The sequence below is a fragment of the Saimiri boliviensis genome, chromosome 8 (genome assembly GCF_048565385.1).
Source record: "Saimiri boliviensis isolate mSaiBol1 chromosome 8, mSaiBol1.pri, whole genome shotgun sequence".
In the NCBI taxonomy this organism is placed as follows: Eukaryota; Metazoa; Chordata; class Mammalia; order Primates; family Cebidae; genus Saimiri; species Saimiri boliviensis.
In genome coordinates, this window is record NC_133456.1 from 42,030,310 (window position 1) to 42,045,543 (window position 15,234).

The following is a 15,234-nucleotide window of genomic DNA, read 5'->3' on the forward strand; positions in this document are numbered from 1 at the left end:
AGCTGGAACTGCACTACTGCACTCCAGCCTGGGCGACAGAGCAAGACCCTGTCTCAAAAAAATAAATAAATAAATAGAGATGGGGTCTTATTATGCTACCCAGGCTGGTCTCAAACTCCTGGGCTCAAGCAATCCTTCTGCCTCAGGCTCCCAAAGTGCTAGGATGACAGGCCTCTAACAGTCTTCCTATGTACAAACAAGCAGTTAGAAAAGAGAAGAAAGCATCCCATTTGCAACAGCACACCCGAAAAAAACAAAACTCTCAGAAATAAATATACAAAAATATGCACACACCATCCATATGAAGAAATCTTTCAATGAAACAGTTTGAATGCAAAGAAAGCCATGCTGCCCATGTTATCGAGACAGGTCCAACATTAAAAAGACATCATGACCAGATGTGGTGGCTCAAGGTGGGCAGATCACAAGGTCAGGAGTTTGAGACCAGCCTGAGCAGCATAGTGAAACTCTGTTTCTACTAAAAATACAAAAAAAATTAGCCGAGCATGGTAACCTGCATCTGGAGTTCCAGCTACTCAAGAGCTGAGGCAGGAGAATTGCTTGATCCAGCAGGCAGAGATTGCAGTGAGCAGAGATTGTGCCACTGTACTCCAGCCCGGGTGACAGAATGAGACTCCATCACAAAAAAAAACAAACAAAAAGATGTTACTATCAATATCAAGTAAGGGTGTGTGGAAATGGAGCCTTCACACATGCTGGGGGAACATAAGACAGCATGGCCACTCCAAAAGACAATTTGGCAGTTTCTTAAAAAGGTAAATATAAATGTACCTTATGGAGTTGGATGCTGTGGCTCAGACCTGTAATCCCAGCATTTTGGGACGCCAAGGTGGGTAGATCACCTGAAGTCAGGAGTTCAAGACCAAACTTGGCCAACATGGTGAAACCCCGTCTCTTCTAAAAATACAAAAAAGTAGCCCAATGTGGTGCGGGTGCCTGTAATCCCAGCTACACAGGAGGCTGAGGCAGGAGAATAGCTTGAAAGTGGAAGGCAGAGGTTGCAGTGAGCTGAGATCACACCTCTGCACTCCAGCCTCAGTGACAGAGCCAGACTCTATCTCAAAAAACAAAAAAAATTAGGTGTGGTGGCACATGCCTGTAATCCCAGCTACTCGGGTGGCTGAGCCAGGAGAATCACTTGAACCCGGGAGGTGTAGGTTGCAGTGAGTCAAAGATCATGCCACTGCACTCCAGCTTGGGCAACTGAGTCAGACTATCTCTAAACAAAGTGTCAACATCAGTGGCTCTTTGTATATTCACAGAATGACACATCCATCACCACAACTGATTTTAGAACATTTTCATTTCCCCAACAAGGAACCTGCTATTCTTGGTCATCACCCCTCCCAATTCTTCCGTCCACCCCCAGCACTAGGTAACCAGTAATCTGCTCCCTGTCTCTCTGGATTTTCCCTTCTGGGCATTTTATATAAATGGGATGATACCGTATGTGGCCCTTGGTGACTGGCTGCTTGGCATACAGTGTCAGGCTCACCCACATGTGGCCCATGCCTGTGCTTCATTCCTTTTTGCTGCCTTATTGCCCAAGTGGTGTCACAAGCATTGCAGGTGAACTGTGAAAAGTTAGGGTGTGCTTTGTAATCCCTAGAACAACTGCTAAAGAAAGCACATATAGCTAAAAACAGAGCAAAAAGAGACAGCCAAAAAGCCACTAGAGATGAAAGGATATGCGAAGAATCACTCCATTTATCCAAAAGAAGGCAGGAAAGGAGGAACAAAAAACAAAAGAGAAATAGGCCAGGCACGCTGGCTCACTACTAAAAATACAAAAAAAAAAAAAAAAAAAAAAAAAAAAATTAGTGAGGCACAGTGGCGTGCACCTGTAATCCCAGCTCCTTCGGAGGCTGAGGCAGGAGAATCACCTGAAACTGGGAGGCAGAGATTGCAGTGAGCCAGGATCACATCACTGCACTCCAACCTGGGCGACAGAACAAGACTGCCTCAAAAAAAAAAAAAAAAAAAAAAAAAGAACACAAATGGCGTAAGTTAGAAATTCCATTGAACAGTAAGTGAACTGAACATTCCAAATGGAAGTGAGATAGACTGAATTTTAAGAAACACAAACAAAAACATGACCCACCTATCTAATGTGTAGAAGAGGCACCCTTTAAATACAAAAACACAGCTCAGATGAAAACAACAGGATGAAAAAAGATATCTATGTAAACGTTAGTTATAAGAAAGCACTATTAACATTAGATAAATAGGCCAGGCATGGTGGCTCAAGCCTGTAATCCCAGCACTTTGGGAGGCCGAGGTGGGTGGATCACAAGGTCAAGAGATCGAGACCATCCTGGTCAACACGGTGAAACCGTCTCTACTAAAAATACAAAAAATTAGCTGGGCATGGTGGCGCGTGCCTGTAATCCCAGCTACTCAGGAGGCTGAGGCAGGAGAATTGCCTGAACCTGGGAGGCGGAGGTTGCGGTGAGCCGAGATCGCGCCATTGCACTCCAGCCTGGGTAACAAGAGCGAAACTCCATCTCAAAAAAAAAAACAAACAAAAAAAATTAGATAAATAGCTAAGTAATATGTGGGCTTCCTACTTCTTTGAGGAAACAATTAAAAACTGAGAATATGAGGCTGGTGCAGTGGCTCAGGCCTGCAATCCCAGCGTTTTGGGAGGCCGAGGTGGGCAGATCACCTGAGGTCAGGAGTTCAAGACCAGCCTGGCCAACATTGTGAAACCTTGTCTCTACTAAAAAAACAAAAATTAGCCAGGCACGATGACGGGTGTCTTTAACCTCAGCTACTCGAGAGCCTGCCATGGGAGAATGGCTTGAATTTGGGAGGCACAGGTTGCAGTGAACCGAGATTACACCATGTACTCCAGCCTGGGTGACACAGCGAGATGTCATCTCAAAAACAAATAAAATACCAGAGAAAGGTACACTTTAAACTGCTGCATTTTGTGGTATGTGAATTACATGTCAATTTCTTAAACGACTGGTAGGAGAAGGAAGGCACTGAAAATTGTATTTCAGTTTTGTAACTAAACAAGAGATTTCTTCCTCTCTCCCCCCAAAATGTCCTCTTTCAGTTCCTGCAAACTTCCTCCTTCCCTCCCCTATCCATCCACCCAGAGGAACTTTTATCTGTTCCCACCCAACCAGATTAGAAGCCTTTGTTTGTCTTTTAATTTGAGGCCTGGTAGGTAAATTAGAAGTCCCAAGTCAAGAAAGAGAGGCATCCCAGAGCCCTGTTCCATCTGAGCCTCCCACGCTCCATGACTCACTTTACCCCTAACACGCCTCTCCTCTGGTTTACCATCTGAAAGAAAGAATAAACTTATTTTTCTTATTCACCAGTAATTTATATAAACCAAAAATTGCAAACAAGGGTGTCCTTAGCAACCTGATCTCATTCTCGTCAAATACCAATTGCTCTCCAGTAAAGGTACTGTCTTTCCAGACAACATCAATTCACTTGGAAATCTCACTTCAAACAGAAAAGTTAAGGTCTTCAAAGGTTTGCTGTGGGCAAAGCATTTGCAGGAATGCATGGAGCTGAAGGTCAAAGGCAAAGAAAACAAGGCATAAATTATTTTGCTCTCATTTCGTTTGTCCTTTTACGCCCATGGTTAGTGATTAGTGCAGTGACAAAAATCTGCTTTTGAAGGTTTTTTTTTTTGGAGACAGAGTCTTGTTCTGTCGCCCAGGCAGAAGTGCAGTGGCACAATCTCAGTTCACTGCAATCTCCATCTCATGGGTTCAAGAGATTCTCCTGCTTCAGCCTCCTGAGTAGCTGGAATTACAGACACCCATCACCATGCCTGGCTAATTTGTGTGTTTTTAGTACAGGTGGGGTTACACCATGTTGTCCAAACTGGTCTCAAACTCTCACAGGAGAAACATCATGTGATCTGCCCACCTCGACCTCCCAAAATACTGGGATTACAGGCATGAGCCACCTCACCTGGCCAGGTCAATTTTCTCTAATGAAAGTAACAAAACAGGTATAATCCAAAAATCACGGATATGTCAAAAATTAACAGTGTTGGAGGCCAGGGGCAGTGTCTCAGTATAATCCCAACACCTTGGGAGGCCAAGGCAGGATCACTTGAGACCAAGAGTTCAAGACCATCCTGGCCAACACAGCGAGACCTCTTATCTATAAAACATTTTTTAATGATACAGGAAAACGCTAACTTGGGTAGTGACAGTTTCAATGCATCATTGCCTGGTCTTCTGGGTTTTGCTCTGAACCTTGTGATAGATGATTAAGTCATATGCCCAAGCTCAGGGACTTCCTGTTGTACACAGATGATGCTCCCTGGAGCACCCCGCTCCAATCCCCCTCCCTTCAACTTGTCCCAGTGTATCATATTCAGCCCAGACCAGGGTAAGCCCCACTCATGTCATCAGACTTGCCTAGGCCAATGGGCTAGAAAAGATCCCCATCAACCCCTGCAAAGGGCAGGGTGACTCAGTTCACCCACATAGTGCAGGCCAGCTGCCTGCCTTGCACTGTCTCCAGTCCTGGGCCAGTGTACAAACTACACAGCCAAGGCCCTGTGCTCAAAAGGGTCCCTAATGCTTGCTTGAATGCTCTGCTGCTTTAATCTTTTTTTCTTTCTTTCTTTCTTTTTTTTGAGACATAGTCTCTCACTGTCACCCAGGCTGGAGTGCAATGGAGTGATCTTGGCTCACTGTAACCTCCACCTCCCAGGTTCAAGTGATTCTCCTGCCTCAGCCTCCTTATTAGCTGGGATTACAGGCACCCACCACCATACCCAGCTAAGTTTTGTATTTTTAGTAAAGGCAAGGTTTCACCATGTTGGCCAGGCTGGCCTTGAACTCCTGACCTCATGATCCACCTGCCTCGGCCTCCCAAAGTGATGGGATTACAGGCGTGAGCCACTGTGCTCAGCCCACTTTAATCTTAATTTCTGAAAATTATTGATTTTTGTTTTGTGCTGATCCCTGCAAATTAAGTAGCAGTTCCTACTTCAAAGCCACTTAATGAAGATTCTTGGGTGGCTAGAGTAGGCTGGAATTTAAAGTAAGGGGCTGGCCAGGCACAGAGCCCCTCCAACAGGGAGACCATTACCTTGCTTTCAAGTAACCCTCTCAGAGCCATTTCCTAATGGAGTCTGAAACAGCCTGGTGAGCTGCCCTCAACTGTTTCTTTTTCTTTTTTTTTTTTTTTGAGACGGAGTTTCGCTCTTGTTACCCAGGCTGGAGTACAATGGCAGGATCTAGGCTCACTGCAACCTCCGCCTCCTGGGTTCAGGCAACTCTCCTGCCTCAGCCTCCTGAGTAGCTGGGATTACAGGCACATGCCACCATGCCCAGCTAATTTTTTGTATTTTTAGTAGAGACGGGGTTTCACCATGTTGACCAGGATGGTCTCAATCTCTTGACCTCATGATCCACCCGCCTCGGCCTCCCAAAGTGCTGGGATTACAGGCTTGAGCCACCGCGCCCGGCCCCTCAACTGCTTTAATCACTGGCTGTCCCCCTCTTCAAGAGCAGGTGCATTTCACATAAGTGCATAATTAATACTAACAAGAGGGGCTGTGCCCATGGGCTGGGGTCCTGTCATGGGTATCCTGTGTTTGGGGTCCCTGGGAGGCATAGGACCCAGATCTGTCCTTAGAGTATGACAATAGATCACTCTTCAGTGCCCTGTCCGGAGCAGGGCCCGAGCAGGGCAAGACCTAGCAACCTTTTCGGTCAATGCTGAAACATCTCCCAGGCATGAGCAATGGTGGCATTTGCAGGATGGTTGGCAGCACTTGGCAGTGGGCCAGCTGTGCCTCAGTGGCTCTGGTGGTTCAAACCCACAACCCAGCCAACTCACCCTGGGCTCCAACCAGCCTGGCTAACTGGGAACAGCCATTCCCAGCTGCACTCAGGCATCTGAAAGACCCTTCCTTTCCCGTGAAGCCTCTTGCAGGGTGTTTCAGGAAGGAAGTGGAAACAGTAAGGGGAAACCACAAACTCATATAACTCTAATAGCATCACCTCTTGGTCCATGGGGGTAGGGAGAGGGTGCTTCCTACGTTGAATTTCATCCTGACGCCAGCCTGGTGGGGGTAGGAGCAATGCCATTTGCTTCATCTCACAAACAAGATTGCATCAGCCCTCCAAGAGATGAAGCCAGGGACTGAGACTGGCTAGCAAAGCCAGGATCGGGGACCAACCGGGCCTCTCTGGCTTTGGAGCCTTAGGGCAAGTTGTTGGTGTCCACAGATCCCAGCCTGTGTGATCAGTCGGGTCTGAGCTTCCCTCTGCTGACAGAGCTTTCCCTCTTAAGGACACTGGTGGGGCCGTGGCCCCGTCAGATCATCTGTTCCTGGGAACACTTTTCCAGAGAACTCCAATGAGGAAGAGAAAGTGGGTCCACTGACTTCTGTGTCTCTCAAAATAACTTTGTAAATGTACGTAAGCACCCTATGCCGCGCTTATAATCAGACAGTTCGGGACCCTCCGCTCTGAGAGCATCAACATTGGCCACCTCCTTCTCCTGTTTGGGTCTCAAACTCTGCCTCTGGAGCCTTGTTTCAAAGGCTAATTTTCCAGCCAGAACAAGTGCCCACGCTCTGCTCTCTCAACCCCATCCCCCAGCTATAGCCAGGAAGGCTGAGGACAGACAGGATCTTTGCTCCCCTAGACAGAGGTGGCCGTGACTGAAGGACCCTAAGAGGCAGGCAGAGCCCTTTGTCTTTTGTCACTGTGCTGACCTCCTTGGGAGCTGATTCTGCTCCTTAAACCTTCTGGGAACACTTAAGGTCCCCTTGAGCACTGCAAAAAGGATTAAGTTAACTGAGATGAGACCACCCATGTTGGAGTTTTTATAAAACTGGCTGGTTGCTTTCCCATTACCCAAGATTCCTCATTCTTTCTTTCTGCATAATTTCACAAGGTTTTCAAGTAAATTCGGTACTAACGGCCTATGACCATGGAATAAACAGGACACTCACAGTGAAGTGCTAAAGCCAAAATCTTCTCTTCCATGTGCCATGCTATGAGAAAGGAGATGGAGAGTAACTTCCACCTACCAAACTTCCCTATCTCAGGCTTCTTAAGATACACATCAATAGGTGCAACAACGTTTGTGTTGGGATATGCATTTTACTATATATGTGCATCTTTAAAAAGACTTCTCCTGGCCGAGTGCGGTGGCTCACACCTGTAATCCCAGCACTTTGGGAGGCTGAGGAGGGCACAGCACAAGGTCAAGAGATCAATACCATCCTGACCAACATGGTGAAACCCCATCTCTATTAAAAAATACAAAAATTAGCTGGACATGGTGGCACGTGTCTGTAGTCCCAGCTACTCAGGAAGCTGAGGCAGGAGAATCGCTTCAACATGGAAGGCAGAAGTTGCAGTGAGCCAGGATTGTGTCACTGCACTCCAGCCTGACAACAGAGGAAGACTCCATCTCAAAAAAAGGAAAGACTGGCCGAGCACGGTGGCTTAAGCCTGTAATCCCAGCACTTTGGGAGGCCGAGGCGGGTGGATCACGAGGTCAAGAGATTGAGACCATCCTGGTCAACATGGTGAAACCCTGTACTAAAAATACAAAAAATTAGCTGAGTATGGTGGCGCGTGCCTGTAATCCCAGCTACTCAGGAGGTTGAGGCAAGAGAATTGCCTGAACCCAGGAGGTGGAGGTTGTGGTGAGCCGAGATCGCACCACTGCACTCCAGCCTGGGTAACAAGAGCGAAACTCCATCTCAAAAAAAAAAAAAAAAAAAGATAGATTTCTCCCACTGACATTTATTTCTCATGCCAAGTCGGGGCCTGCTGGCAAACTGGGGAGACCAAGATCCCAGAGCCAATGGCTCACTCTCCTTAAAGGGGAGTGACACCAGCCAGAGAGGCGGACAATGTGGTAAAGGCAGGGAAAACACTGTCTCACACTTAGGAAGGCAGAAGAGGTCTCGCAATGGGCAGGGCAGCCCTGGGAGCAGGTGATTTATAATTGCAGGAATAAATATTACAGCAAGTGCATCAACACATGGGAGGAATTTAACAAGGCTGTTCTTTTTTTGTGATGGAGTCTTGCTTTGTCACCCAGGCTGAAGGGCAGTGGTGCAATATTGGCTCACTGCAACTTCTGCCTCCTAGGTTCAGGCGATTCTCCTTGCTCAGCCTCCTAAGTAGCAGAGATTACAGGCATGCGCCACCATGCCTGGCTAAGTTTTTCTATTTTTAGTAGAAACAAGGTTTCTCCATGTTGGTCAGGCTAATCTTGAACTCCTGGCCTCAGGTAATATGCCTGCCTTGGCCTCCCAAAGTGCTGGGATTACAGGTGTGAGCCACTGCACCCAGCCAGTACATTTGTTTTTTTAAAGCTCCTAAGTTTGTGGCAATTCATTACACAGCATTACCAGCTCTGACCAGAGGTCTCAAGCACCAACCCGGCTGTCATACCTGTGGAAAGTGCCAAGTCCTCACATGCCTCTCCAGGCCTCCAAGAGACCTCCTGTGGTCCCATCAGCCTCCTAAAGGCCCCCTTAGGGCACTGTCACTACTCTCTGCAGGAGCCACATGAGGGCAGTGAGGAGAGGAGTGGCGGTTGAATTTGAAGCTTCTAAGTCCTGGCCCCCCAGGGCCTCAGGTGTCTTACCAAGGTGTGCTGTATCACTTGATGTTAACCTTGGCTGGCCGGGGCAGTCTGTCACGTTTTGCCACTGTAAAGTTACTCTCTTATCCCCCTTTCCATTCTGGAAGAAAGTCACTGTGCACAGCCCACACTGATGGAGGAGGCATCCTCAACTTTTATTTAGAGTTTGCAACTCTGCCTGTCACACCAGCACATTTCAAGTACTCCATAGATCCAGAAGGCTGCTGACAATCACATTAGACAGTGCAGCTCTACTCTAGAACATCAAGGGAACGCAAGTAGCCACACATCAGTCTCTCAGGTACCACTGTACTATTGTTTACTTAATAGTTTTCTGTAAAAGGACTCTTTTTTTGTTTGTTTTTTGAGATGAAATCTCACTCTGACACAGGCAGGAATGCAATGGAGTGATCTCAGCTCACTGCTACCTATGCCTTCTGGGTTCAAGCGACTCTCCTGCCTCAGCCTCCTGAGTAGCTGGGAATACAGGCATACACCACCACATCTGGCTAATTTTTATATTTTTAGTAGAGACAGGGTTTCACCATATTGGCCAGGCTGGTCTCGAACACCTGACCTCAGGTGATTTGCCTGCTTTGGCCACCGAAAGTGTTGAGATTACAGGTGTGAGCCACTGCACCCAGTCACAGGGCTTTTTAAAAATGGAACTTGATAACACTACCTTGCAATGGCCCAGTATCAAGGATGGCCCTGGACATCCAGCAGGTAGAGCAGCTCTATTCCTCCACATGGGCTTTTCCAGCCTTCCTTTCTCCTCCTCCTCAGCAGCCTGGGGCAGGTGGGGACCCCTTGATCCTGGTCCCCTGGGCTCCAGGGTGCCCAATCGAGGGAGCCTTCACCAGTTCAAAACTGGCATCACGGACAGCTCTGACCCCTCCTGTGCCCCAGGTGTCTCTGGGCCAGAAAGCTGTTGATCCGTGCCTGCCAAACCTGGTTGATGATGAGAGTCACCAGAGAGCTTTCTAAAAGCTTAGACTTTCTTGAGGCCCCAGCACGTGGCTTCTAATTGAAGCTATGGGTAGGGACCGGGTAAAAACAGCCCAAGTGAAGCTGATAATTAGCTGCATGCCAGAGTCCTACAAGCAGGACAACCAGGCTTAGCTGTGCTCTGGGAAAATTTTCACCTGTAAGTAATGCACAGCTGTTCAATGGAAGAACCCAGGGCAGGCCCTGACTCCGACCGACTCTTTTTTTATTGAAACAGTGTCTCACTCTGTGGCCCAAACTGGAGTGCAGGGTCATGATCTTGGCTCACTGCAACCTCCAACCCCTGGGTTCAAGGGATTCTCCTGCTTCAGCCTCCTGAGTGGCTGGGACCACAGGCATGTACCACCACGCCTGGATAACTTTTCTATTTTTAGTAGAGACAGGGTTTTGCCATGTTGGGCAGGCTGGTCATGAACTCCTGGCATCAGCATATCTGCCCACCTTGGCCACCCAATGTGTTGGGATGACAGATGTGAGCCACCACACCCGGCTTGACTCACTTTCTAAAATGAGCAGCACCCATGGAAGGAAAGTGTCTAGCTCAGCCTTCTTCCAAGCTCACAGGACGTGGAATGAGGTGCCAACAGACCCTTTGAAGAAACTCCTTTCCCTGTCCTCTGTGATCAGGAGGAAAGAAGACTTGGTGATCTGGTATTTCTGGGTGTACAGCCTCTTTGTTTCTTCCTTATCTTTCTTGCCCATATCACGTATCAGGTCCCATGGATCAGGAACAGAACTAGATTGTACCCCTCTGGGTGGCTGCTCACTACACTTTAGGGCCAGGTAACTAGTTTAGTGAGTTCCAGGTTAACAGAGGGAGAGGAACTGCCCAGGACAGGTCATCCCCAGAGCCTCCCCCATGCCAGATTGAGGTGATTCAGATGACAAGATTTAGAGCAGATTTTGGACTTAATGAACAAATCAATATATGTTCATTAATTTTAACAAATGCACCATACTAGTGTAAGATGTTAATAATAGGGGAAGCTGGGTACAGGTACATGGGAACTCTTTGTATGACCCCTGCAATTTCTCACTCTCTCTTCCCCCACCCCGTGTGTGTGTGTGTGTGTGTGTGTGTAGACAAGTAAGAATGTACTGATACTCCCAGCAATAATTTGGTGCCTACCAAGTGTCACATACCATGTAAAAGTGATCTACACTTATCTGCATTTATTCCTCACACTAGTGCTATAAGCTAATAAATTAAAAGGTATTATTAGCATAACAAAGAAAATATTTCGGCATGGGAGGGAGGAGCAAGCCTATGGCAGACACGGAGAAAAAGGAAAGAAAGGGAAAAGACAAAGAGAGAATGTGAACACACAACGGTCTCCCTAAAAGAAATGTAAATGTATATGGCTATCTCCCTTGCTCCTCATCAGCAATATGGTTTTTTTTTTTTTTACAGACACCTACCCTGCATTTGCTGATACACTGGCAGCAGCCTGTTTAAATCAGGACTGTGACATGCTACACTGCATCAGGGTGGAAAACAGCGATGATCTTCCACAGGGCTGAGAAGATGAAAAACACTAAATTCTGATCAATTTATTAATAAACAGAGAATAGTATTTTCTTCAAATACACGATGAATTTCACTACCAATACTTTATTCTCAGGATATACATTATAACTGCTGTTAAAGATAGGTGGGGATGACTGCAATAAGATTTCAACAGAAGGCAGCATTATTTATTTTTTTCTATTTAATTATTTTTTATTTGACACTCGTTCCACATAAGTTTATTTAAAAGAGTGAAGTGCAAGGCAGCCTGTACCCTAATGTCAGGTTTCCAGCTTGCTGCTAGAAAAAGCAGTCGGGATAAGAGAGAAATGAAATCCCCTAAGTGCACGCATTTCAGGTAAGGACAGTGACCCAGTATCCCTTGTAAAGTGCAAACACTTACTTCTAGGTTAAGTAGGCTACAAACAATTGTAAGCGAAATTTCCAAAGTCAACTACCTTTACCTTGGGGCCAGAGCAATCACCTAACTCTACCTGCCACACCTGGCATCAACCACTTCCTTAAATCTTACGCTGAATTCTCCCCACAAAATACTTCCAAGCTTTCATTGCTGAATAAAAATGGTGCTGCTTTTCCCGTCTCAATATTGTTGATTTCTCAGTAATCCTTAGGCCCTTTAACCACCAAACTCAATTGGCCTCATTTAAATGCCACTCTTCCCTGAACACTGCCAAGCGCTTTTTTGAGGGTTGGGCCAGGAGGTAAGGGTAGCTGCTTCTATCTACAAGGCTGCAACTTTCTCAGCTAGAATTCTGGGGATAACTCCCTCTCACTTTTCTTCATAACCTCTGCCTTCTCCAAAACTGTTGCCTCTGTCTCCCTTAAACCACATTCCAATGCAAACTGTCCCCAAAGTGCAGTAGCACTTAAGCTTCTCTGTGCCCCTCGCACCCTTCCGAGCCATCTCTAATGCACCGTTCAGACCTAGACCCACGCATCAGCCTTTCCGGGGGTCATTCAGAGCCACCCGCCGGCAGGCACCAGTACACCAGCCTCTCAGCAGCACAGCCTTCCGCTCCGTCTACATCCCAGCCCGTGCACCCGAAGGGACCCAACCGCCGAGTCCCGCGACGGCGGAGGACAGGGACCAGCACGCACACCCTCAAGTCTACATGAAGACCCTCCCCGGGGCTGTCGCCTGCACCAACGCCCGGACCACCCCGGCCCTGGGCGGCGGATGGGGGTCTGGGGTCCACGCCGCGGAGGTCGGCGGGAGCGAGAGGTCACCGGGACAGGCTTGTCTTCCCCTCCCTTCCAGGGGCGGCGGGCCCCAGTCCCCACCCCTCTCCCAGGCCGCTAAGGGCGGCGAGGGCGCGTGCCCGACTCCTCGCGGTACCTGAACCCACCTCCTCAAGCGGCAGCTGCACCGTGTCGCCGAGGGGCCGCGGCAGGGGGCAGTCCGTGGTACTGGCCGTGCCAGAGGGCGGCGGAAAGGCTTAGACAAGGGACTGCTCTCAGCTTTGCGCCCTGCCGCTGCCCTGGCTGCCACTGACAGCTCCCCCGCCTCCGACTTCCAGCAACTCCCAAGGCAGACTCCATGCAGGCGCCCCATCGTGTGCACGCAGGCGCAGACGGCCCAAGGCACAATCGCGCGGGAACCCTGACGCGGCAGCCAATCAGAGAGCGCCGGCCGCACAGCGCCCCTCCCCCGTGCCGAGGGGCGGGGCGAAGGGAGGAGGCGGATGGAAGGCTCTAGCCTGAGGGCACCTGGGGGCGTAGTCGGATGACTTTCTGGGATGGGACTTTATTTATTTATTTATTTATTTATTTATTTATTTTTTGAGACGGAGTTTCGCTCTTGTTACCCAGGCTGGAGTGCAATGGCGCGATCTCGGCTCACTGCAACCTCCGCCTCCTGGGTTCAAGCAATGTCTCCTGCCTCAGCCTCCTGAGTTGGGATTACAGGCAGGCGCCACCACACCCAGCTAATTTTTGTATTTTTAGTAGAGACGGGGTTTCACCATGTTAACCAGGATGGTCTCGATCTCTTGACCTCGTGATCCGCCCGCCTCGGCCTCCCAAAGTGCTGGGATTACAGGCGTGAGCCACCGCGCCCGGCTCTTTAGAAGGGCATCTTTGCCCCCTCACCCCTCCCTTTGTCCTCCCTGGAATGTCACAGCCATCCATCTCTAGGAGGAACAGGAGGCAACCTAGGGGTGGGCAGTGGCCCCAAGAAAAAGGAGCGAAGTGAGGGATGTCCCAAGCATTGCTGGGGACACTGGGGACCAAGCTTGGTCCTGGGAGGTGGGGACGGTGAGCCAAACCTAGCTGAAAAGCCCCTTTGTCTTTGAAACTGCTGTGTAAAAGCCCAACGTTGAGAACAATCCCATGGTCTGACCCTTTCAGTTCCCCTCCAGCCGCACCTGGGCCTTCCAGGTGGAGGGAGGTGGTCCTCGGTTGGATGCCTGTGGTCCCAGGGATACCCACTCACCTTTGTTGAGTTAAAGAAGTTTAGTTCTTTGGTCGCCAGCCACTCTTTTTTTTTTTTTTTTTTTTTTGATACAGAGTTTCGCTCTTGTTACCCAGGCTGGAGTGCAATGGCGCGATCTCGGCTCACCGCAACCTCTGCCTCCTGGGTTCAGGCAATTCTCCTGCCTCAGCCTCCTGAGTAGCTGGGATTACAGGAACGTGCCACCATGACCAGCTAATAGCCAGCCACTCTTATTGAACGTCCTGCCTTCCTCCTCAAAGAGGCGGTTTCTAAGCATCCCTTCATGGTCACTAATGTCCACAAAAAAACCAATTATATTGAATTAAACAATTATATTGAATTATATTGAATTAGACATTGCAAGGAGTGAATTCCCCCTGTGCTTTCAATCCTAATATCAAGGGGGGTGAGAATGACATTTTTGTCAATATCTCAGAGGCGTAACTAAAACTAGTGTTATTGTGCCTAACATATATATAAAAAAGAAAAGCAGAATAACATCATCTCCCTATGATATGGTTCTGAGTATCATATTACACCACATTTTCAAAATAGTCGGTCGTCTCTAGGGTGGGCCGGGGGGCTGCTATGGGCCCTCTGGTAGCCAGGGGGTCCCTAGCAGCCAGGGCGGGCCAAGGGAAAGTGTCTAGCTCAGCCTTCTTCCAAGCATAGGACAAGGACCAGACCCTTTGGAGAAACTCCTTTCCCTGTCCTCTGTGACCAGGAGGAAAGGAAGCTTAGTGGTCTTGTATTTCTGGGTGTACAGCCTCTTTGTTTCTTCCTTATCTTTCTTGCCCATATCACATATCAGGTCCCATGGATTAGGGACAGAACTAGATTGTACCCCTCTGGGTGGCTGCTCACTACACTTTAGGGCCAGGTAACTGGTTTAGTGAGTTTCAGGTTCACAGAGGGAGAGGAACTGCCCAGGACAGGTCATCCCCAGAGCCTCCCCCATGCCAGATTGAGGTGATTCAGATGACAAGATTTAGAGCAGATTTTGGACTCCTGAGTTGATGTTATAATGGGATGAGGCCTTGGGGCAGGGCGAATGTATTTTGTATTTGGACTGAACATACATCTTTGGGGTCTAGAGAGCTGACTAGATAGGCAGACTGTCTCTCCCCACACAATGATGTCCATGCCCTAATCCCCAAGAACCTCTGAATATGTCACCTTAGGTAGCCAAAGGGACTTTGCAGGTGGGATTAGCAAGGGGTTTGAGACAGGGAGATTGGACTAGATACCCAGGTGAGCCCAATTTAACCACACATGTTCTTAAAAGCACAGGACTTTCTTGGGCTTAAACAGGAATGATAAGGAGGAATGGGAGGTCCCAGAAGTCACCACGCCACACAGGGAGCAACCATGAGTCTTGTTCACCTCATGTAACCCCAGAGCCTGGAACCCAGCAGGTGTTTGGCCACAGAAAGGCCAATAAAGTGAATTTTGTGTTTTTTGTTTTGTTTTGTTTTTTTTTTTTTGATATGGAGTTTTGCTCTTGTTGCCCAAGCTGTAGTACAATGGTGCAGTCTTGGCTCACTGTAACCTCTGCCTCCTGGGTTCAGGCGATTCTCCTGTCTAAGCTTCTCCAGTAGCACATGCCACCACACCCAGATAATTTTTTGTATTTTTAATAAAAATGGGA

The 15,234-nt window shown here is 48.3% G+C and overlaps 1 long non-coding RNA gene across 1 annotated transcript in view; it reads right to left on the minus strand.

Annotated features, from left to right (window-relative positions):
- LOC141585367 (uncharacterized) overlaps window positions 1-12,715 on the minus strand; it is a 79,433-nt gene extending 66,718 nt beyond the window's left edge. The window contains exon 1 of the long non-coding RNA XR_012518784.1: window positions 12,502-12,715. This is a non-coding gene — a long non-coding RNA (uncharacterized LOC141585367). The remainder of the gene's footprint in view (window positions 1-12,501) is intronic.
- Between the last annotated feature and the right edge of the window lie 2,519 nt (window positions 12,716-15,234).